This window comes from Lissotriton vulgaris, chromosome 11 (genome assembly GCF_964263255.1).
Source record: "Lissotriton vulgaris chromosome 11, aLisVul1.2, whole genome shotgun sequence".
Lineage (NCBI taxonomy): Eukaryota > Metazoa > Chordata > Amphibia > Caudata > Salamandridae > Lissotriton > Lissotriton vulgaris.
Window position 1 is genome coordinate 1050183912 of NC_141699.1, and position 22993 is coordinate 1050206904.

Here is a 22993-nt window from a genome sequence, read left to right on the forward strand (position 1 = left end):
CTGGGTATCTCCAAGGTGAAACCAGGCATCCCCGGCGTCTGTGGGGGGCCGTTGTAGAGATGAGGCAAGCTTAATGCCCAGAGTGTGTTCCCTGGTTAGAGTAGGCACCGAGGCGAGAATTATCGAGTCCGTTTGACCCTAGGCCACGACCCTGCGGCGTCGGGAATTGAACCCTGGTCTCAGGCCGTTCTATGCTTACGGGTCTGCCGCCTCTAACCAGTGAGCCACACCACTCCAAAACAAGTCCAGATTTGGCCAATGATTCCAAAGTAGCCCAGTTGTACAAACATGACAAACCTTCGCCAACAGAAGATCTTCCACAAGTACAACCCGCTTGACACCAATTCCCCTTATGTACTCTGCTTTGAGGTGTAGCAATCAATCACATGCAGTCAAGTGATATGCAGTCAAGATGGGGTTGTCTGCTTCTCTAACTTACTGAGTATTCAGTGTCAACTTAAAAACGAATGTAAACCGCATTGATGACCCAAGTTTAGCTAATAAAAAAAATTTAAAAAACAAAAATCACCTTTAAAAAATCCACCCACCCCCAATACTGTCAATTGACACACACACTAATCAAATTGAAAGTTAACTGTGCTGCCTCATTCCACACCAAAGCAAACCATGATACTTTGTTATTTTAGGTGAATGGAAGTTGCTCCACTTGAAGTAACAAAGTAATGTGTGACTTTTCTATCGGAAATATGTCAAGAGAATAGCAACGAAGAAAAAGATGGCGCGTGCCAAGTTATAATTTTGTGAGGTAAGAGTTGGAAACAGTAACATTAGTTACACCAGATCAAACAAAAGGAATGGTACATTCTGTGATTTTGTATTGTGGGTCATTCAATGCCCAAATATATGTGGTGGTTGGAAATTTGGAGAATATACATTTTCAGATACTCTTAAAAATAAGTAGACGAGGTGCAAGCAGTAAACTAACAAAATATAGTAAGTCCATGCCTCCCAGCAGTGAAAAGACTCCCTAGTTCAACACAGAACTCCGCTACCACAGCGCTTACCACAAACTCATGCGTTAAGTGCAGTACATCAAAGAGGCATATCCTACAGAGCGTTTCACAATTGGTTTGAAGAGACAACATGAAGGACACGTCAGCTTTGTGGTTTCCAAAACAAAATGGCAGAGTGGACCCTGCAGCGTTTGACCGGAGCACTGGTCTACACACCCCAGCAGTAAGAAACTCACTCTGCAGTTTTGCATACTCTTGGGAGTGTACCCACACAATTCCTGTTTTATGTCATTTGTAATGGTTTTAAGTAATCATACAATAATTGTGAATTGACTGTACCCATACAGCGAGCCCACAAAACTTTCATGGTGCTCCTAAACCTCCATCGCGGCCCCTCCCTCCCCACCCCATTGAGTCCATGGCCATTGAGGAACTATGATATACGGAAGACTTGGGCACCACTGGTCACATTCAGCAAGGGGTCCCCCATCTTTTTGTGTTATTACACCGGTCCTTTATCATCACACTTGTGCGTCGTTGAACGTGGTCCCCGAGTTAGGCACACGCGATATAAAATAAAAGTCCATGCCTCCGGAATAAATCAAAATTTTGTTTGAACAGTGAAAGAGCTGGTGCTCTTCTTATAAAAGGTTCCTTTCTTCTTAATTATGCGAACCGAAACCTGTGTGCACTCTATAGCCGGCCACCCATGAGCCTCTCCCACGGTCCTACTGGCCAGACCTGTTTACCTTCCACCCTCGGAATATGAGGCATCAAGGACTGAAGCATCTACTGAAACTCTGCACCACCCTCAGGAGCTCTGAGCATACTTATCCATAGCGCTACAACAACAAAAAAGATATTGCAGGTTACTGCCTACCAACTGCCCCTGTGTGGTCGGCCCTTAGAGTCAGACAAAAAGGAGACCTTAGGGGAAAGGTTTAGGGCACAACCTTCCTTTTCCCCATATGATTCTCTGTTTTCCCGTCTCCCCTCTCGAGTCTGACTCTGGTGCAGCACTGGGATGCCTCGGGTAACTATGCGCTATATAAAATTGGTTACATTACATTACATTACATTACAAGTCGGGGGTATACACAGGTACACGCAGTCAGCCCACTATTTTCACAGGGTGGATGCCGTCCAACCTGCCTGCAAGTGAGCCGCACAGAAATATGCCGAACTTGTCCCGGTGTAATTTCTAAGACAACAGGACACGTTCAGCAGCACCCGCATGTTGTCTGCTTTCCATTCTCAGCCGCAACATGGAGGTAGCGAAGGAGAGCTTTTTCTTTCCACCGCCTGCTCGGCCAAAGGCAGAAGTTAAGGGGCTATCAGGCCTCCTTATGAGCAGTATCCAGACTGTACGCGGCCTGGAACCTCACTCTTAAACGCACATGCAAGTAAGGAAAAACAAAGGCACACAGCTTGTTATCACTTCTAACAGAGGTATGCTTTTCACTTGGCAAGCGTGCACTGCAAGAATGTCAAATGTGTTGGTCTGTCTTAGAATTTACACAATGAACAATTTAAATGGCACTATTTTATTTCCTTTATAACACTACTCATCCCAATCCAGGGTACCAGTTTGCTTTACGTAACATACAGATTATACATTGACAATAAATCACATGAGTATGTAAATAAACGTGCAGGATGTGTTACGTAACACACGGAGGGTTACAAGGTGTAGACGTTGCATGTCCTTTATAGCTCACTGTGTTATATTAGAAGGATTACATTTTTTTGAACAGCATGTAACAAAAGGATCGTTGTGTTTAAAGCAGTAACCAACTTACACATATACATAAAATAAAAATCTGTCATCTGGATATTACATGATGTGCTTTGCGGGAGACACATTTACCTTCTATACTACTTTGATTCATATTTAGGACAACATAAAACACAGATCTCTCCAGCAAAAGTATTACCGTCCAAAGTTATTTTGCCATTATTAGTATTCCATCTTTGTAGTAGGGTTTTAAAAAGAAAAGTATTAGTTGAGGCCCTGATTTTGCGACAGGGTAGCAACACTTTTTTGGCACAACTCGGACGCCAAATCTAATTTGTGAAATCTAATAATGCTCTTAACCCGTTTCCTGCTTCCAACGTTCAGCGCCAGTGCTCAACGTTCGAAGAAACGGGTGCGGCCGCGTCGGCCGTTGGACGTGCGCAGCACCAGGGAGGTAGCCCGCGCAACGGCCGACGGCAGCAGCGAACGGGTTAAATGTACTCATGATATACCTGATAAACATGTGTGAGATCTTAACATCTGCTGTCACTCTTGTGATGTCACTTCCAGTGGGCTCATTTCCTGTGATGCCACATGTCGTGACGTCATGCGCAGTGATGGCACGCGCCATGATATCACTTGCATACTGACTAACTTGGTTAGTCCCCCCACTTCCTTTTACAGGACTTGTGCCCAGGTTCAATTAAAAATAAACACCCCTGCTCTCTCAGAGGCAGACAGCAGTTGGATGTCTGTTAGATGTTTGAGACGGCCAATCCTTTGTTTTTTGTTTTTTTCCAGTTTAACTCGACCTGAAGGTACTGAACTGTACATGAGCACCGGTTACATTACAAAAGGGCACATTCTTTTTTGGTAGGCCCTGGGAGATTAAGTGATTTGCCCAGAATCACAGGATGTTGGTCCGACGCCGAGACTCGAAAGTGGTTCACCAGTTCCAAAGTCGGCAGCTCTGGCGTCACACCACACACATCTAAGCCTTCCAATACCAGTGACTGAGCTTCCAAGAACATTTTTAATTGAAGCAAGAGCAACTCGACCTAGGAGTGTACGTGTGGCACCCGATGTCTGTGGAAACCGGAATTCAGACAGCAAACCGGATGTGACGAAGGAAGGTGGCGTAACAGGGAAAGAGAGCGACAGAGAAAGTGTGGGCTAGTGGATGACTTGGTTAAAATCTGAAATGAGGAAGAACTATTTATACTGGAGAAACTTCGACAAAGAAGACACGACTAGAAGCCTATTTTCTTTGAATATGTTATTATTGTTCTGCACTCTGTAAATTTGTATAGCGCTCTGATACCCACAAGGGTCGTGTTCGCGCTACAAAAAAACTATACAAATAAATAAATAAAATGAAGTAAATTTGGCCTTAGACTGCCAACAAAACACTGCATTATCACCAACTGTGACATTTCCGTTTCGATGAAAACAAAATCATGTCCATTGTTAACAACTCTGAAATGCAGCAATTTCAGCCTTGTGAGTCTTTCTGGTGGCCTTCTGCAGGGCACACTGGGTACTGGGGGCGGGAATGCCAGGCGCCCCGGGGTCATTCATTATCCACTGCTGACAATACAAGGCATAACTCTCCACACGGTATGAAAGGGATATTACCATTTTTTTTACATGGACATCACTTCACATGCTAGACTATTTGGGTTCACTCTTACAATGCTAATATCTACACTACAAGTCCCAGAATGCAAATTTATCTCGACTGAAATTTGTTTTTAAACTGAACTTTCTGAAGTAGTTACAAACAACACGGGCCTGCTTGCAACAGTTCTATTTTTGAGAATCCCATTAAACCCATATAAAGCAACGAACCCAGTCTGGGTCCCGGGTCAGCTGTGTCGCAATTAACCCCTTCGGCGGTTGGGTTTATGCCTGTCACTAGGACGGCTCGTTCACAGACCCGCTTGTTCGCGAATTTCACAGGGAAACGCGTCTAGGTGTCAGATTCCTTGGCATTTACAGGTCGCCCTCCGACAGACAGAAAAGAAAGAGGCCTACAGACCCACAACACACACCTTATTGTAAGAGAGACCTGACCCGAGAACCGGATAAATAGGAGAAAAGTCAACGTGTTTCTTTTAAAACTGAAATATGTCTTTCCTGGACAAAAAAAGGTCACATAGAAACTTTTTTTCCCACCTTCCCACTCACTCCCTCGATAAAAACAAAACTCATGGCTACAAATCAAAACTTAAAAAGTTAAGAGAATGTTTAATGGCGACGCGGTCACGCTTGTCTCCAAACTGCGCACCCAAAGTTAAAAGTGGGAGATTACAGTTACAGTTTACACGTGGACTCCGTTAACCAGTATTGCCAAAGCCAATAGGCTTGACGACTAAACTCGAGAGCTGACAAAAACCATAAGCAAATTCCTGCTGCCGTGCAAAATTTACAAAAATGATTGTTTTGTGTGTACTGCACATGCGGGAGATAAATAAATGTGTGATTAAAGATTGCACTTATCAGATGTAAAATAGGCCCTCATGAAATGTAAGGAAGGCTGATACATACAACCAAGAAAGAATGTGAGAGCAAAATACTCGTGTGGGCTGATCAAATATGTGATTGACAATGTATCAAGCCAATGTGTTGTGGGCTAATCAAATATGCGATTGACAATGTATCAAGCCAATGTGTTGTGGGCTGATGAAATATGCGATTGACAATGTATCAAGCCAATGTGTTGTGGGCTGATGAAATAAGTGATAAACAATGTATCAAGCCAATGTGTTGTGGGCTGATGAAATAAGTGATAAACAATGTATCAAGCCAATGTCTGAAAGCTACTGAGCCAAAGATTGAAGGAGGTTGAACCAAAGTCCTGTAGCGCGTGCCCATGTCCACCATACGTGTCATTAAACATCAAACTTTAAAAAAGGAAACCATGGTTCCAAAACTGAAAATGCGTTGGTCATTGCATACGAGCAAAACCCTTACATTTTTACAGGTCGTATGCCAGTTTGCCACAAATGTAACAATCCAAGACAACCCAACACATTAATTGAGCTGGTCATGAACATCACAAACACAACCATTTAACCCCTTGCATGCTGCACACATTTTTGCGCTGTGTGGGCGATTTAAATAGTGTGCGGGCGATTTAAATAGTGGGCGTGATTCAGACGTCCCGGCCGTCCTCGGCACACGCCCACTGTGACGTCGGACAACAAGGGGTTGAACGTAGAAGTAAACCTCATTTAAAGAACAAGACCGGCTGTAAAGGGGCCGGGAGGGTAGATTATTCCACACCTTTGCGACAAAGGGCACTATTTTGATAGGAATATTGCTTGGAGGTAATGTTAGGGTATGTGAAGACTACGTCTCTGACGTCATAAGTATTATAGCCAGCATTATCACATTTCCACCAGTAGAAAACATACCACTTGTGGGAAATATTTCCTACTTTTCCGCAGCTAAGACATTGGTGCTTTTTATCACCTCTGTTAAATAAAATTCCACCAATCATAAATGAAAGTGTGAATTGAAAATACAGAGACAATACACCTGGGACATAATTATTCCTCAGAGAGCACCAGAATGTGGAGATATATCAATCCTGCTCTCGATAGAGGCGGAGAGGACCTTTCGTTCGATGGCAAACGGTAGCATTTTAAGATGATCCTATGTCTTGTAATGATGGAGTCGATGCCACTTAACCATTGTTCGAGTTCTAGAACTGTTCTCTATGGGAAGGTCACTGCCGCATGCAATGCGTGGGTGAACATCTCATGGTGAGCTGCCCATATCCTCGCCAGCACTTTTTATTTATTAAACATGCACCTGTTCTTTGGTGGGTTTCTATTGGTCCACTGCCTGCTGCTCTTGGGGGTCTGTAACACGCGCCCAAATTCTGGCAGGGGAAGTGGAGGCAGGCCGCGTAGTATGTAAGTGGGTCGTAGCATAGAAACAGAGAACTCAGCATTGCATCAGGTATTATATATAATTTTTTTTATTAATATATATATATATATATATATATATATATATATATATATATATATATATATATATATATATATATATATATATCCACCACTCGCCCCGTCTCTTCCTAAAGAACGGGTCCGACACATGCATTGGAACCACACCAGGGGAGTTTTATTTGCCACCATCCGGACATCACAGTTCAATAAAAACACCTGGCAGACGTGTTTCGGCGTTTGCCTTCCTCATTGCCAGCATTGTGTTCTTAAAAACGATGGTTCTGTGTGGGGTATGTACTGCTCATTTTACTCCCATTGGAGTCAAGTTGGAGTCAAGTTTGTCCAATCAGAGGCTCCTGATTATAAATATATATATATATATATCTGCAACAACCCTCCAACCACTTGAAAGGAAGGAGCCACAGACGGGGAAATACAGGTGGGGTCCTTTATATCCTTACAGCCGGGCATAATGCATTTCGGATTATTTCTCCTTCCTCAGACGCCCCTCGCTGTTACACCTCTTGTCCATAGTGCCCAGTTAGAGTATTGACGACCTTTATGCAGTCCACTGTTAACGCCGCCCCCACTCATGTGATCATCCGCATGTTAGAGTCTGTAGGGAACTCCAACTCCCAGGATGCTGTGTACCTGGTGTGGCGTGATGGGGGAAAGAAGGGTTGAATCCCTAAGTTCATGGGCGTTGGTTGTGCTGGGCACTGGTGTAGAGGTGACTACTCCGGCATCCGAACCCCTCGAGTCCCCGCATGACGCTTCCACCTTGCGGGCGTAAGTTCGCTGGGGCATGGGTTGGCAACAATGCACCAACATCACCGTGTAGTCACGGTCCGCTATTCCGCGGTGTCCCTCGCAAATCCAGCGCTCTGAAGGTGTGCTGCCTGTAGCCAATACCTTGGCGTCGACGAAACCTGCATACACAGAGCACCAGTGAAGCAGGCAGCCGCTTAATGAAGCGGGACTCCTTGGCGTGTCTCTGACTGACACGAAAATATCTGCAATAACCCTCCAACCACTTGAAAGGAAGGAGCCACAGACAGGGAAATACAGGTGGGGTCCTTTATTTGATATCCTTACAGCCGGGCATAATGCATTTCTGATTATTTCTCCTTCCTCAGACGCCCCTCGCTGTTACACCTCTTGTCCATAGCGCCTATATATATATATATATATATATATATATATATATATATATATATATATATATATATATATATATATATATATATATATATATATATATATATATATATATATATATATATATATTTTTTTTTTTTAACAGGAGATGTGCCCATGTGGCCTGGATTTCTTTTTTTTTTTAGAGGATTTTTTGAGAGAGGGCCCGTGCCTCAGCTTTTCTTTGCTGCCATTTTCTATTTTCCTCACCTGCACCTATCGCGGTGAACTACCCCAATTTGTGAGCAAAAGACCAAGGACTGGTGCCGTTGGGCAGCCTGTAGCGCATTAGAGCAGTCAAACCAACGTTACCACTGGCAGTAATTGGCAGATACTTATTTTGCAGTGGGTTACTATGTCCACCTTCTGAAATGGGACGCATCTCGCATCCTTCCGGATCTTCCATTCACCACTGGTGGTAAAATCAGCACTTTGCTTGCCTTTAGCCCTACATCTGTCCTATGAGCAGTGCCTGGCAGCACTAGTGCTACATAAGGGCATACCACTAAAAGAAGTTAGGCAACAAACTTTGAATTTTGCCAGAGACTCAGGATCGGGAGGCGTTTCAGAGTTTTTCTAGGAGGCCAAGTCCAGCCAACACAACAATTCCATGTTCATGAAGTCAACAGATTAAGGTTTTTAGATGTACTGAAGAAGTGAACTCTGGGTAACAAAGCTCACTGCAGGGGTCATTTAGGACAAATAGTCCAGGTTAATCGATGCAACGAATAGAAGTCGTAGGGAACAGAACCTTGCAGATGCAAAGCAGTGGACCTGAAGATTGACGAGAAGAAATCGATGGCTTCCACATAACTGTATCTTGTATGATACAACCTACACCACTTCATCAGTGCTAACCCAAAAAATATTCATGTGGTGGGACACATTTTTGAGTGAAAGAACTAAGGAAATGCAGTGCAACTCAGGATAGGCGCACTAAAGCCTTCCCAGTCGTTCATTTATAGTCAATTAACGCATGCAAGTATTCCAGCTGGAACTCATAACAGCCAAAAATGAGCACAACGAGGCATTATAAATATATATATATATATATGTATGTATGAATTATCTTCTCAGAAACTGAATTTGATTCTTGCTAATTATCGAATGTGCTTCAGTAATCTTAACAAATATTTTCATATCCGATAAAACAGAAGTTTGTTGGTCCTCTGGTGGGGTATGGGCCTAAACATGAAATGAATCAATAAGCTGTGCAAATCCTCCATGATAATAATTAATTCAAGTTGATTTAGTCATTTGATTGAGAAAAGTTTAAGATATGAACCAGTATCCATCCAAGATAGATCAAACTATTTGCACCACTTTCTTTGAATTTACCATTGTTCTGATTCCCAGTGAAATGCCAATTTCCCATTGCTCAGACTGTCTCCCCCATCACTTTTCTGAAGAACAATCAAGGCCTTCTACTCAGGCTTCAGAGTATCAAGAGTGCCACATCTGGTGAACCAATCGTGGCACCCAACATCTCTCACACGTTTCTTTTCCTGTCAAAACATGATTATGTATTTATTATTTTATTTTGAGCCAGTCTTTCGGCAATCTTAACTACACCCTCGTTCAGCAAATGAAATAAAGAAAAGTTTGAGATTCACAAATGTAAATTCTCAGAATAGCCAACTTTTTACTAGGCCTGCCAAATTTTGAATTATGCTGACAAAATTCATGAATTCCAAATTTTCGTATTACGCAAAATTTCTACAAATTTCACTCTACACAGTTTTACCTTTTAATATCGAGAGCACACCACACATAAAAAAAAGTTTTACAAGAAACTAGTGTGAGATTAAATAGCTTACCAAGAGACATCTTGTGCGGGTACCAGTCTCATGCCGGTATCTGACAAGATAGTTTAATTCAAGGTGGGCACTTGCTTGACAAAAAGTCACTCAAGGTACCAGCAAACTATGTCTTGGCCACAAAGCAGAATTTCGTGAATGGAGTTAACATTTACATTCTGCCTGTAACAGAGGTAGGGACAGAATCTGCCATATGATTCAGAAGGGAATTCCAAGCTTTAGGGCCAGCAATGGCAAATCTTCTGATGAACACAAGCCTGAGAATCATCTCCACTAAGCATCTTTAAAATGAGACACAGAGAAGGTGACGGGAGGGAGGCTTGCAAACAGTCTAACCAATGACAAAAACTCGAGGAGGCATTCCAAGCCATCCTTTTTCCACCCACTGTACCACACTAGGCAGAAAGGCGCCTTATGCAGACCAGTAGTGACCCTGCTCTTTATGGGAACAATCCACCTTGAAGTGTCAGGCGAGGCACTCACCAGAAGCGGACACAACCCCATGCCAGTTTCAGCCTCACTAGGCCTCGAGGTGTAGCTACAGTCCTATGGCACAGGAAGCCATACAATGAGGTCCTTAAAATTAGAAAATTACTGCTATGGAAGGGACTGATCCAATATCTGACACGGAAGACACTAGAAGACACTAGACCTGTCTACCTCCATCCGGCTATAGGCCCGCCTTCTCACTCTCGTTGTATTTAGAAAAAGGGGGTCCAACATCGGTCCTAGCGGGACAAATCCATGTCAGGTTGTCATGATAGCCACAAATATATAAATCATTGACATTTAGATCTGTGGAGGTACCCTGAAAATCTGGCATGTCTATATCTGTAACACGCACCAGAATTCTGGCAGGGGAAGTGGAGGCAGGCCGCGTAGTATGTAAGTGGGTCGTAGCATAGAAACAGAGAACTCAGCATTGCATCAGGTATTATATATGATTCATTTTTTTAAAAATATATATTATTACAAATATATAAATCATTGACATTTAGATCTGTGGAGGTACCCTGAAAATCTGGCATGTCTATGTCCCCTATGTATCAATAGGGGACACAGCTGATTTAGAATCTCAGGCCACTCTGCGTTTTTGGACTATGCACTGTGAGAATACTCTTGAGGAAGATCATATCGGTGGTACATTTGATGAGCATCCATGGCTGACAAAGCGGTACAAAAGGGGGTGGTGATGGTCGGAGCATCTGAACCAATCAAACACTCACACCCAGTCAACAGATCTGGGTTTAATCCATCACCGTTCTTTAGCCCACTCTGCCACCCCAGTTCAGACATGGCCATATGCAAATCAGTCTGACCCTGTGCCTCACGGGAACAGTCCAGCCCGAACTGCCAAGCCATGCCTTCCCTGGACCGGATTCAAGCTTCCTAGGACCGGTTTCTGGCATTTCAGCCGTCTTCAGCCAGGCTTGCTTGAATCCAGTGGCAAAGTGAGCAAGGGACTCACGTCTGAGCATACCCTACCAATTTATGGCGGACAAAGCGGTACAAAACATGGACTAACCAACCGGGCAATCAAGCGGGAGGTTGGAGCCCCATGAGGCTGGATTTCACACTTGGAGGGCAGTTTCAGCCTCTAGGAGTGGTGTTGTACCTTACGCCATCCCGGTGGCAACTTGGAAGAGTTTCTCTGGTTCTAGCGCGCATTAGCAAGTCTGCACATGGGGGCTGAATTTATCATTTTAGCCAGGGCTGCTTCAAGTGCCCAGTCCAGCCCTGTGTGCATCCTTTGCTTCTTGGTCAAACAGGCATAAGTTATATACACTCAGCACTATACACAGAGTAAAACTTTACGCAGCGGAGACGCATAAGACATAATGAAGACTGGCTGGCCACTGTACTTTTATAAACTATGTAAAAGAGACAGTTGTCCAATAAATATTTTTACAAGTGAAAGAACTAATTGTTTGGCTCATAGCTCATGAAAATATAATTGTAGGAAAAAAACACGCAAAAGATTTTATGATTTTCAGGCCCATCAAGTCTTTGATATAGATTACTCGTGTTGACGCTAGGTGGCTTCCTGGCACAACACACAGCACGCGAGAAAGGTCATGGCAAATATGGTGAACAGGCAATGAAATGGGATGAAAAGAAGAACTGAATAGCTATCAATTATGTTTCCCCACAGAACCATATTACAAAGCTGCCTGTTGAGTAACCTCTCTCTGTTTAAAGGGTTCATGACAGTATCCAGGAAATGTCACTCTCTATTGCTATCAGTGGCTTCTGTTGACATAATAACCACGAGCCACAAGGACGAGTGGGTTTTCAATGACACTAGGAGACCAAGATGGCATTATGCTAAATCATATATGTTAAAAGTTATGTCTTTTTTATATTATAGAACATGTTTATTTTTGCTCAATTAGCACGAAAGGAGCTTTTTTAAATCGAGTAACTATTGAAAAAGTGAAACATTCAACTATGCCTCTTGTAGTAAAAAGACTCGACAAATATTTATTACACAGTTAAGACTGTAGGATTCTAGAAATAATACAGATTGTTTGGTTAAAAATTGCATTCTGGCACTAAAAATCAGTTGTCTGAGGTCACTCCTTGCGAGATTCAGCCAGCAAATGAACCTCATTGCATTCAGAATGTTGAGGTTGTCTGAAACTTTCATGAAGAGGAGGACCCTGCTTATGCTTAATTTGAGACAGTGGTTTCCGGTGCTCAGCACCAGCACTTAATCATCAATACCAACGCTTTTCATGAGCACCAGTTAAGGAGACATTAATTAACCGGGAGATTAAGTGATTTGCCCAGATTCACATGATGTTGAGCGCACGCAAAGACTAGAACCTGCCTCCCCAGCTCAGAAGTTGGCAGATCCCTGGCCATTACGCCACATCCTCTCCCCACTTTCATGGTTAGTAGGTGGTTCGGTTTTAGGCGGAGCTAACAGGAGAAATGGACTGGTGCAAGCTGCCTCCTAACGAGAGCCCCAGTACTTATTTTTTTTGCAAATTAACTCCTGCTGTTTAAAACTGGCTTCCACTAAGAGCGGCTTGTGAGCTACTGGTAACTCCCCAGCTACCTGGAAGTAGCTCCAATGTGTGCAGATTAGTCAACTAAATTAAAAGCTTTTATTTGCAAGAATTAATATATGCATCCCAACACTGATAAGCATGTATTTGCAGATGAAAATGTGTGCATTACTGCTTACTACCCAGTCAGGTGCACGGAGGTGATCACGGCTGGTAATCTTGCATGGGTGGCCATTGAAGCTAACTAGTCTCTGATGGTCATCATTATAATATTAGTAGTTCGGGGTGATTTTAGTTGAACATAAGTAGTTGTCATTACAGAAAATGTTAGAGACATCTGGTTTCAATAAAGGATATTGGCGAAGTTAAGAAAAGTGAAGCTGCTGTCTGCAATTTACAACTAACAAGGACTTCAGTTAAAAACCTAAGGTTTTGTTTACCTTTCATAAATGGAAAGGCCATTAACCCCTTGCATGCGGCGCAAATTCCGCCGTGGAGTGGACGATTTGAATAGTCCGGTCCTCTGAAGCTTGTTTCCGGTCCAGGGAAGACATGGCTTGGCAGTTCGGGCTGGACTGTTCCCATGAGGCACAGGGTCAGACTGATTTGCATATAGCCATGTCTGAACTGGGTGGCAGAGTGGGCTAAAGAACGGTGATGGATTAAACCCAGATCTTTTGACTGGGTGTGAGTGTATGATTGGTTCAGATTCTCCGTCCATCACCACCCCATTTTGTACAGATTTGAATAGTGGGCGGGATTCGGACGGCCCCAAGCCGTCCTCCGCACACGCCCACCGTGACGCACGACGGCCGGGGCCCGTTCTGAGCTTGCAAGGGGTTAAACAAGTGTCAACAGTTCCACTGGATCGGTTGGGAGTGTCATTATCTAAATGTACTGTCATGCTCAGAAACGTGTTAGCTGTAGGGCAGGAAAGCCGCCTCGCACTAGGCCTCTTCTTCGATGAAATAGGCAGATCATAGAAATGTAACTCCCATGAAATATGGGATATACTTCACAGATATGACATCATCTCAGCGAGATATAGATTTCCAAATGACTTTTTGTGCAATAAAAGCTGCCAGAAGTGGAATGGAATTTTTATATGCGCATTTATACACACATGTTTTGGGGGTGTCCGTGGATTCCCTAAGCTAGTGTCTAAGAGGGATTTTCCCATATATTTTAAAACATTCCCTCAAATGAGATCCAGTAAATGTTTTTACAGGCCAGGGCTCTTCTTTTTTAGGAGCAGTATTTCATAGTGCAGTCAAATCTGAGTGTTCACTTTCTTATGAGTGGTTGGAGGTACCGTATTCTATGTAAGTGAGGGTAAATACAATTCATCCAAGCATTACAACAATCTCAGATATCAGACTTTCCCCCTCCCATTTACAGGACTCGGGAGACTAACGTAGCTGTACATTGATTTACATACGCCCTAATGTAAATATCATTTACATTACACACATTTAATTACAATGCAATGTACTAGTGGAGCCAGATCAGCTTGGCAATGGTAAAGGTATGACAGCCTAGCAACATGTTCAACATGTCAATTTGCTGTTATGGTGTCATGGCTTATTTCAGGATCCTGAAAACCTGCAGTAGTTGGAAAGTAAGAAGAATCCAGTCATCTTATGGTGAGTCATCCCAAAAAGTTTAGATGCAACACTTGGGGATGGAAAATCCCTCGCCACTGCCCCTGAACTGTTGTGATGGCCAAAATCCCAAACATCCATGGAGAGAAATTAAGTGCACTGTTGCTTGATAATGGGCCTGCTGTAGAGCGCTTCAACACCTCATCATGAGTAGTAAGCGCTATATATATATATATATATATATATATATATATATATATATATATATATACTAATACAACACATCATACAAGCATTCAATGCCAAGCCTACATATATATATAATGTTATAGTGACAGACATTTGTGTAGCGCTGCACGGCCGCTAGTATGGCCTTGAAGCGCTGTTGGGTTCCCCTAGGTTTATACGACGGCCCTGGGGTTTCTGTCGCAGACCGGAGCACGTGTTCTATTTGAGCGGAATCCTCGGCAATGTGGGAGCAATACATCTTAAGGTCATGTGTTTGGTTGCGGGTGCGCTGTGACTTATAATGCAGTTGACGGAGCATTAATAGGGTTTTTTACCAGTTGTGGTATGATCCATCAGAGAGATTGGTATATGCATGCATTCATCTCCAGTGGGACCAACAACAATTACCTTCCCCTATGGGCATCAAACCTGTTCCCCTCACCACCCCCACCATCCAAGTTAGCACTGTGGGCCAAGCTGTATGGAACAAACACCTAGAGCTAACATTGTTATTGGTAATACCTTGTAAATGTCTCCAGTTTCAAGTTTACTTTGCAACATGCCTTTGCCAATACAAATACATAAAAGGTGGGCATCTCTTTGCAAAAAGAAGCAAGAATCTGATTTTTTAAAAATGTATTTCCCCCCAAGCTCCCGTGGGCTTTGTGATCTACATTTACATTTTCTTTAAGTAAAATAATAGCTTCTTTTCTTCCTGGACCTTCACATCGTTGCTTTGCCATCCTTTTCGATGTAAATGACATAATTTATGTGGCTTAACTGAGCAGCCTTGGAAATATTGACGGCTCAGGTGGCCTTGTTGGAATTTTAAACATGGCCAATGGGAAATGACAGATGTCAGCGGAGAGCGCTTCACTCAATGAGTCATATCCAGTTTTCTGTCTCCCTGCAGATTCCATTCCCTTGGTTATTGAAACCTGGGTAAAATAGCTGGTAAAGTCCTCATTCGTTTTATGGGGAAAAGACTCCAGAGTTATTGTCTGGCCTCTCTGCCTTATATAATCAGTCTCACGTGACTCCTTCCCCCACCTACTCTGCTACTACGACGTTCACAGGGTCCTTGACATCTCACTGACCCAGCTCTGCCCCTCCCTCCAGCCTCTGCCCCTCCCCAGGAAACAAGCCATTGACTGAAGACCATAGTAAACAAAGCAGCTACCACTCCGACCGCTTTCATACCAAGGAAGTGTTTATACAACAAGAGGGAAGTCTAACCCGGAAGAGGTTTGCCTAACCCGGAAACGAAGCACCTGAGCCACAGTTCAATTTACTCATTCAACAGAGACAACAGATTGCACTCTGCAGGGTGTGCTAGTTTCTTAGAGGGAACATCGGAACCATCCAGGCAAAGTCACTCGGGAATTGCTGTCAATTCTCTTTTCCCTGGAGCACCCCTTAAATCTCAGGGCGCGAGTTCAACATTTTTTTTTCAAGTCTGTTTCCACCTGCTCCTTTCACTCTTATGTTTGGTTGAACTGTTGTCTTTACTCTCTTTATCTGCCAGATGGTTCTAGCGCCTAGACACCCACGGGTAGTAGTGTGCTTCATTAAATTACAATTCCATTATGTTCAACGTGCCTTCAAGAACGAGAGGATTGCAAAAATATTTAAAAAAATATCGAATAAATTAGGAGGAAAAGCATATTAAAGCATGCACTTTCTTCGGCCATCATGTTTCAAAATGCTCGTCACTGGTGGGTTGAATGTTAGTGGTTAGCGCTACATGTCGCTGAAAGAGGCTTCAGAGCACTACTGTGAAGACATTATAGATACTAGCTGTAGGAAAGGCCCCCTCCCTCCCTGAAGCAAAACAGTTCCCCAATTCTTTACTGATGGGAGTCATAAAGCCCACCCAGGAGGGCTAGAAAAAAACTTTTTTAATGACTTTATGGCAGACTTCAAATGCCAACGTGCCACAGGCCACTGCAACCCAGCCCAGGGTCGCGCGCTGACGCGTCATTCAAGGCGGCCGCTTGGATAGGCTGCCTTCGGCGGATGCGTCAACAGGGGCCTTTCCGGCACGAGGCCGGTGACACACAAGCATCTTGTCTTTAGCGCCAGAAGCAACAGCACACACGCGCCAAGAGGTGCCAGATTTTGTGTGCAAAAGGCCTTGCTGGAATAATTTGTGGCCAGGACTGGTGCGCGCGGCCTCACACTGGCACCATTCAGCCAGGGTGAGAAGCCCCACTGTGTGAGCCATGATGAAAGGCGGAGGCCAGGCGACAGGCTAGCTAAGGCCACGCCATGTGCACCGGCATAACTGCCCCCAGCCTGCATAAATATCTCTGGGAAGCGGCCAAAAGAGAAACCCAATGTGCCCTGGCCTTCCTCACTTGCCTAGAGACCACTGGCCAGAGTGCTACCTATGTTGCACTGAATTGCAGTATTTATTTGTAATTGTAAATGTATCTATATAGCCCCTACAACCCTTGACGAGGCAGTTCGGGCTGGACTGTTCCCATGAGGCACAGGGTCAGATTGATTTGCATATAGCCATGTCTGAACTGGGGTGGCAGAGTGGGCTAAAGAACGGTGATGGAATAAACCCAGATCTTTTGACTGGGTGTGAGTGTTTGATTGAATCAGATGCTCCGTCCATCACGTACCGCTTTTGGCCACCATAAGTGTGGCAGGGTATGCTCCGACGTGAGTCCCTTGCTCACTTTGCCACTGGATTCAAGCAAGCCGGGATGAAGACGGCTGGAATGCCAGAAACCGGTCCTCGGAAGCTTGTTTCCGGTCCAGGGAAGATATGGCTTGACAGTTCAGGCTGGACTGTTCCCATAAGGCACAGGGTCAGACTGATTTGCATATAGCCATGTCTGAACTGGAATGGCAGAGTGGGCTAAAGAATGGTGATGGATTAAACCCAGATCTTTTGACTGGGTGTGAGTGTGTGATTGATTCAGATGCTCCATCCATCACCACCCCCTTTTGTAACGCCATGTGCACAGGCATAATTGCCCCCAACCTGCATAAATATCTCTGGGAGGCGGGCCAAAAGAGAAACCCAAGGTGCCCTGGCCTTCCTCACTTGCCTAGAGGCCACTGGCCAGAGTGCTACCTATGTTGCACTGAATTGCAGTATTTATTTGTAATTGTAAATGTATCTATATAGCGCCTACAACCCCTGACGAGGCACTGAAGGGATTTTTTGGGCGAGTAGCACGTTACTTATCAATCCAGTGACTGCGCAAGGTGGAACCCCCTTTTGGTCGAAAAACATGGTGATGGGGTTCATAGTGAGTCAAACGTTAATTCAGTTTTAAAAATGGCTTCTGATTTTATGGCTTTTTTTCTAAATATTTGCAAATTTGAATTCACATCTTTTTCATATTTATCCGTGTTTTTTGGGTGGGTGAAATCTAATGTTGCAATTGGTGTATTTTCTCCTGAAAGCATTAGCATTCGAGTATTACCACATGTGAATCTTGTGTGCTGCTTTTGAACCTGTCATGCATTTTTTTCTCTTGTATCCAGTCAATGTGCAATTGTTAGTGACAATACCGAATGAGTTACTGAAAGGAAGGCCCCATTTTTGTTATTCCCATTTAAGAAAATGCAAATAATAAGTGGAAACGGGTTGCTTTCTGCCTGAATGTATGTGTAAAACTCAGCAAAAATGAAATATGAGTAGCCATTGGAATTATGCAATTCTGTACCTGCAGCATTTTCTGCATAATTACGGAGTTGCCACATTTACCACATAATCCATCATCTTCCAGCATAATTCCCATATTTTGCCACAAAAGAATATTTCGATTTTACATGGATCAAAAGCTTTTATTAAACAGGGGAGATTAAAGCTTGGTCCTGAAAATGGCAAATCCTTTGCAAGTGTTAACCAAAGACCATTCACTTGCTGGTTCCAGCATTCAGCTGTTAAACTGGCACTAATCAGGTGCAAGTTTGCCCACACATAATTAACAGTTTCTAAAAAGTCAAAATAACACGGTCACAGATTGTGCTGCATTGTTTATCTTTGGCTGCTGCAAACTTTTGTCAACCATACTGCACAATGTGGCCCTCAATTGCCACATAATTCCAGGGCCCATAATAGAAATCATAACTAGTGTAGTAAAGTTGAAAATGGATAATGGCACACTTTGGGTTACTTTTGATACAGAGGCCTCATGCCAAGAACAACTTTGGTTTCCCTGTGGCAGACCAGACACATAACAAGTCCACGGCAGTCCCCTGAACATCCAAGTTCACTATTGCTATAATTGCATGCTGAGACTCTAACATACTTATTAAACCCTGAAAAATTATCCACTGAACAGAGAAACTTTTGACAAGGCAGAACGGTCCTGAACCCCTCTTTGTACGCAGAGAGGAAAGTGTGGAGAGGAAAGTGTGGACAGGCACAGCATGTGTTATGGTGCATCAACATTCTTGCCTGCAGGAGGCCTGCAAACCTTCCTCTCATGTTTCCACATAATCTAGGAAATAAAGGGTTCTTCCTTTCACAAATCAAGCATTGCAAAACACAGAGAGCAAAACCCCATCACATATTTGCCTTTCCTAGTGTATCGGAGTACAGGAACCTAGTGCCGGATTAAACACTGTCTAGGGCCGAAGGCAGGCGAAATCTCAGGGCACCCATCACAAATTATCTCCTAATATCCAATGCACCAGATGTTTTTTACAAACTGCCAGCTGTCAGAAGATGAGCTTTTAAGAAACAACTGTTATGTGAATCTGATGTCTCTGGTTTATGTACTTTAAGTTGTATTTTGATCCATTGTAGCAGGCCCCTAAATGGAGTGGGGCCCATAGTCGGGTGCCAACTTTGCGTATTTGGTAATATGGAACTACAGGAACCAAACTATTACCGCTGCGCACTGGTTCAGACCGTCAGTGAGCATTTACCAACACTGATTCTGAGCGACCTTCAAGCAGGTAGGCCTACTCGCCCACCAAACAAAAACTTAGGTGGACGGGGCCAAGTCATATACTACCTAGTAATCAGGAAAAAAACACACCCCACTTTTAACGGGAAATAATATATTACATTGGGGTGCCCCCGGAAGAAAGCAAAAATGTGTTTAACTGCGATAGAACTGTTCTTATAGAAATATGTCAATGTTCGCTTTTCTATAGAGGTGGATGAAAGTCGCAGAATGAGATTCCACATAGTTCAATCAAAGGCAGATAAAAATGCATATACCACTGCTCGTGCGGTGATTTAGCGACGGCAGCTCATATTGCGCTCAAAAATCAGCGCGAACGGAAACAGGAAAAGCACGTGGCCATTTGACTTGATTTTACTGCCAGTGGAGTGCAAAATCTACTTGAGAAGCAGCCCTATGACTGCACTGGCGTGGGTTAGAAAATCACGCCAAGGCCTCCTAGCAACAGCAAATTGCGCTGGGGGCACCACATCTCGTTCGCCAGCTCGCTTGTTGGTGCCTTGAATTGTTGTTGTTGCTGTTGTCATTGCATTGCCTGAACAGGGAAAAAAATTCTGCCATGCAGCGACTGGCGGAATTTGGCCAGAACTCTAGTTTAAAAGGAGTAACACACAGTCTCCAAATTCCTCCAATTCCACCAGGGCTTACTTCTCTACAATGAGAACATAGTTGCCTAGCAGTAAAATGTCATAGTTGAAACGTTCAACTAGTCAATTCAGCCAAAATTATTTGCAAAGTGGCTGATACAGGCCCAGTCATGTAATGGAAAAGCAAAACTACAAGTTCCACAATGCAAATAGTTATTTGTTACATAGCAATATTTGGATGGGATTGTTATATGTAACTAGGAGCTACTTAGGTATGTGAGGGGTGGGTTTATAACTTTTCTTTTACACCAGATATATAGAATTGTCCTATTTTATATTGTACTAAAAATCGTTGTCTAGCCAGTTTCAGATTTGCGTTTAATATAACTTGGAATTATAAATAAAATAACGTGGTTTGCACAAGTTCACACAACCGTGAGGCTGCCAGAATTAAGTTCAGGTCTGTAAAGGTTGCGCCGTAATGCACAAGCAAAACTACAAGTACCACAATGCAAAGTTTTCTTTGCTAAATAGCAATATTTGGATGATATTTTTATATATAACTAGGAGCTACTTAGCTCTGTCGAGGGGGGGGGGGGGGGGGCTAGTCATGACTTGTCTTTCCTATTACACTGGATATTTAGAATGGTCCCATTTTAAACTGAACTAAAATCGTCGTCTAGGCTGTTTTAGATTTGCATTTAAAAAAACTTGGAATTATAAATAAAATAACGTGGTTTGCACAAGATCACACCACCGTGAGGCTACCAGAATTAGGTTCAGGTCTGCAAAGGTTGCGCCGGCATTGACGAGGCGACCAGGCCCCGCCCACACGCCTTGACAACCCTGAAAAGATAAAATGGGGTTCCATTCGGGGGTGCTGCACTGCAGACACCGGGCCACAAAGGAATGTTAAGTGTAATGGCATTTTAGCAGGGACAAAAGCGGAACACATTCCAGAGAAGGCCATCCGAAATTCCAACAGGGAGGGGCGTGTGAGCTCGACCTGGGAACAAGGCGGCTTGTTGCCTTCCCGACTCCCACAACAAAGCTACACGTCTTGAGGTGTTTCAGAAATAAAAGCGTGTCTGGGAGTCCGGGCCTTTTATGGGGTGTCTAACAGCTGCTCCGCGAGGGGTGAGAGCCTCTCCTAATTCCAGGGAGGAGTCGGGCAAAGCTGGTGCCCGGTGGCCTGAGGCGTCTGAATCTCTCCAAAGTGGCCCCTGGATCCAGACGTGGAGGACGTCTCCGCGGATAGCCGCGGGCTCCGGATTCCTCTGCTTGCTGGCTAAGGAGGAGGAGCAGCAAACGGGGCCTCTCCACCTGAGTGACATCTGGCAGCGGCCCCTGCGTGCCAGACAGAACGTGCTGCTTGGGGGAAAAGTTTCATCAGCTGCAGCGCAACCCCCCCCCCCCCCCTCCCCTCCTCCCTTGCTGTCTCTGCGCTCCCAAAAGTAAGCCGAAGTGCCCCAACGGCTCCCCCCTCCACAAAATAAATAAATAAATAAACAAAAAGTAAACACTCGGGCTGTTTGGACTCCTACGACGTCGCCATGCAATGCAGAATTGGTTTCATGCACACCGCAGCAAGACACATTTAATCACATTACGCGCCAAACTACGCGCATTTGTAGCCCTTTCGGTGGTGCGTAATGAGTTTCACACTGGGGGAGGCAGGGGCCCCTTTCCAGGCTGCTGCTGTCCGGGAATCCCCGGAGCAGAGAAAGAGGAGTCTGTCTGGAATACCAGGCTATGATGGAGGAAGCTCCCACACAGAGCAGCTCCAAAGCGCCAGGAGGACAACATACAACAGCCCCACTGCACCAACTTCCACCATCCACTGCCCCCCCTCTTTGCCATGCCACCTCCACCGGCTGCAGCGGTTACAGTGCGGGGCCCTTGAAGCACAAGACGAGGGCCCTCTGGGGGTGCGCAGGCAGGACTGGGTCATCCTTGGCAGCTGGACATTGCCTCACAGGCTTCCATGGAAAAGTAAAAAAAAAAAAAAAATCAAATCACAAGTGACCGGGGGCTAAGGGGAGGGTCCGCCAGTGCCCCTGCCAGGAAACTTCGGGAAATGCTGCAATCCTTACTGGAAAATCTGAGCCGAAAGATTCGGGGGGCAGAAAGGGGTGTATCCTCCAAAGAAAGCTGTCCCCAGGCTGAGAAAGAAAACAGAGCCCCCCTCAGATTCGCAATCAGGGCGCACAGCTGAAAAACTTCCACGTCGCCACAACGTATACCCTAAGTTTCGTGTAGTTAAAAAAAAAAAGCAGTCCTTAAAAGTGCTGGGAAAGGGGCCGCCGCCGCCCCCAGGGGTGAGATCCCTGCACCCCGCGGCCCCCCAAGATCTCTCCGGGGTCTCCCCTTACCTTCTCTAGGGCTGGAATGGGGTGTCGGGGACCCGGGCGCGCCGCTCCTCCCTGCCGCCGCTCAGTGAATCCCTGCCAGCTTGGATCCTATCAGGAGGGTTCGGAGGGGGACTCCGCCATGTCAATGATGCAGTGAGGAGGACGCACATGGGCTGTGGGGGCCGGCCCAGAATTACCGTAATGTACAGAGAACAGCCGCCCCACGAAAGCCGCGCCTGGGTCTAGCTGGGCCTCCTCCGCTGCTGCAGACTGAGTGCGTCTGAGGCACTGTCGCTTCGCCCCATCTCGCACGAAAACAAAATAACACCCCCAGCAGCACGTGCTCCTTGTGTATTTTTAGGAAAATTCTGCACGCCTGGCTGCCGGAAGGCGAGCAGGTTTTACAAACACATCCGTTTAATACCCAGAATAGATTTAAACACATTGTTGCATCATGTTCAATAAATAACAATGTATTCCATCGCATAACATTTGTTTCCTTGTAATACTGCGCCACAAAGTCTCCTCAAGTGTTGCGTATACAAGCAAAGTGCTTAGTAACAATGTACAACATTGATCTATGCTAATTATTATTA

At 44.5% G+C, this 22993-nt stretch overlaps 1 protein-coding gene across 2 annotated transcripts in view; it reads right to left on the reverse strand.

Moving 5' to 3' along the window:
* FNDC3B (fibronectin type III domain containing 3B) overlaps positions 1-22695 on the reverse strand; it is a 534350-nt gene extending 511655 nt beyond the window's left edge. For both annotated transcript variants that reach the window (XM_086944392.1, XM_086944390.1), the window contains exon 1: positions 22419-22695. The gene's annotated coding sequence lies outside the window, so the exon portion shown is untranslated. The remainder of the gene's footprint in view (positions 1-22418) is intronic.
* Positions 22696-22993: the final 298 nt, after the last annotated feature.